Source organism: Canis lupus, chromosome 2 (assembly GCF_048164855.1).
Source record: "Canis lupus baileyi chromosome 2, mCanLup2.hap1, whole genome shotgun sequence".
Lineage (NCBI taxonomy): Eukaryota > Metazoa > Chordata > Mammalia > Carnivora > Canidae > Canis > Canis lupus.
The window spans coordinates 23,554,255-23,557,176 of NC_132839.1; the positions used below are offsets into that span (position 1 = coordinate 23,554,255).

Sequence of the window (2,922 nt, forward strand, 5' to 3'; positions counted from 1 at the left end):
TGGTTGAGAGAAAATATTTGCAAACTATGTATCTGGTAAGAGGTTAATATCCAAAATATATAAAGTGCTTGTGCTATTCAATAGCAAAAACAAATGACTATTTATTTATTTATTTATTTATTTATTTATTTATTTATTAATGAGAGAAACACACACAGAGAGGCAGAGAAATAGGCAGAGGGATAAGTAGGCCTCCCTCAGGGAGCCCAATGTGGGAATTGATCCCAGAACCCTGGGATCACGCCCTGAGCCAAAGGCAAATGCTCAACTGCTGAGCCACCCATGCATCCCCAAATAACTCATTTTAAAAATGGGCTAAGAACCCAAATAGACATTTTCTCAAAGAACACATACAAATGGTCAATATGTATATGAAAAGATTGCTTACAATCATTAATTGTAAGGGAATGCACATCAAAAGCACAATGAGATATTGCCTCTTACTTATTAGGTTATGTGTTATCAAAAAGGCAAAAGTTAACAAATGTTGGTGAAGATGTAGACAAATAAAGAACCCTTGTATACTGTTGATGAGAATGTAAATTGTCACTGTGACACTGAGGAATCTGTACTTTATGGAAATAATGTACAGATTCCTCAAAAACTTAGTAACAGAAGTAATGTATGATCCAGCAATACCATTTCTGGGTTTATATCCAGAGGAAACAAAATAAGTATCTTGAGAGAGGTGTCTGTATGCCCATTTTAATTGCAGCATTATTTGCAGTATCTCAAGTGTGGAAACAAATGAAAGGATATGGATAAAGACAATGTGATATAACTACATATATATATATATATATATATATCTCCTTATTTATAGAATCATAAAAAATAAAATTAATTAAGACTCATAAAAATAGAGAAATGGTAGTTGCCAGGGACTAGGGGTGGGGGAATGGGGAGAGATTGGTGAAAGAATACACATTGTTAGTTATAAAATGAATAGAATTTGAAGATTAAATGTTCCATGGTGACTACAGTTAATAATACTGTAGTGTATAGTAGAAATTTGCTGAGAGTAGATCATATCCAGTCTTACACACACACACACACACACACACACACACACACATATACACACACACAAAAGTAACTGAGATAATGGATATTTTATGTTGATTGTGGGAATCCTTTTTACAATGTATATGCATATGAAATCATCAGGCTATATATATTTTAAATACACTACATTTTTGTCAATTAAATTTCTATACAGCTGAAAAAATAAGTAATTAAGGGTGTGAAAATATGATTTCCTTCCAATTTATATACAGAATTCTTAGGTAGAATCTGAATTCATTAGTACACGAGTGGATTTTAAGCAGGCATTTATCTCTGGTTACAATGTAGTTGGATTTCTGATTAAGGTCAGCAAACTTTGTCAGAAGTCACTTTAATGTAAAGTTCTGAAGAGATTTATTTTTAGTTAATTAAGAGTACACAGTATATCTGCCTGCAGGATTAAGAAAGATAATAAGACTAATAGTGGCAAACTATTTCAGGCACATTTTGTGGTGTTCTGTTATTTTAATCTTAAAGAGAACTTGGCATTTAAATCTATATACTGAACTTTGAAATTTCCCAAAACTGGAGGATGTAAATGAGAAGTGCTTTATCATTTTCATTTCTACAGTTTTCTTTGAGGGAACTTTATCATTATAAAAACAATCCACTTCTTTTCTTGATCTGGGAGGCAATTGTGTGGTATCATCCAGTATCTATATGCCCCATTGCTCTTTCACCTCTGGGTTTAAATATAAATTTTCTTGCTTACTTGTAGTGTTAAAGTGGGCAAATCACACTTAACCTCTCCATACCTCAGTTCCATCCTCTGGAAAATGGATAAATAATAACAGTCCTACTTCACAAAGTTGTTGCTAAAAATTACCAAATGTTAATATTTATAAAACACTTAGGACAGTATGTGACATTTAGAAGGCACTATACATGTTTATTAAATATAATTAAATATAACACAACTTGTATTTAATTAAGGGAACATGTTACTAATTTCTCCATATCAAAAAAAGAAAACAAAAAACAAAAATAGTAATAGTTTCTCCATATCAGGACACAGAGACCTAATAGATCTTTTTAGTGGCTGCTTAGTTTCTTTCTTCTTTCTTTCTTTCTTTCTTTCTTTCTTTCTTTCTTTCTTTCTTTCTTTCTTTCTTCTTTCTTTCTTTCTTTCTTTCTTTCTTTCTTTCTTCTTTCTTTCTTTCTTTCTTTCTTTCTTTCTTTCTTTCTTTCTTTCCTATGGATGCTTAGTATTCTAGAGTATTCCATGTAATATATTTAACCATGGTACTTCTGATGGATATTCATATTATTTATGCTTATTTTATATATAATAATTACAATTGCTGCTACTATAAGAATCTTTATACAAATATCTTGGCACGGAGTGATACTATTTCTGAAATTAGATTACTACAGAATATTTATTTATTTATTTTATTTTTTTTCTAATAATGAAGAGGAACGTTACACCACAATGTAAGAAGTAATAGCTAGAAAAAACCCAAATCAGCGACATTAGTAATGATTAACTCTGAGCTCAGATCAAGTGTAGAAACCTTCATAGTTGTAAAGATCAGTAGTAAAACCTTTTCATCATTGCTCAGAAATCTACACACAGGTTCCCTCCCCACCCCCCAATCTCATTCATCAAGTCCTCAGTTATACACGGTCACCTTTAAACACATACACACACACACACACACACACACGCACGCATACATGTACGCACATACACACCTCCAGACATAAGCCCTTATTGTTCTAAATTACTTTTAGAACTTTCAATAGTTACTGCTAAATTGTCCTCTCAATAAGCTGAAGAATTACACTCTCACAAAAAAGTGAGTAAGACTTCCTATTTTCCCAACTGTTTTCAACACTGAAAAGGCATTAATTTTC

The 2,922-nt window shown here is 31.9% G+C and overlaps 1 non-coding gene across 1 annotated transcript; it reads right to left on the reverse strand.

The window, feature by feature from the left end:
* Positions 1-2,555: 2,555 nt before the first annotated feature.
* Positions 2,556-2,625, reverse strand: LOC140623939 (small nucleolar RNA U2-30). Its single transcript, XR_012023468.1, has one exon. It is a non-coding gene; the product is annotated as a small nucleolar RNA U2-30 (small nucleolar RNA).
* Between the last annotated feature and the right edge of the window lie 297 nt (positions 2,626-2,922).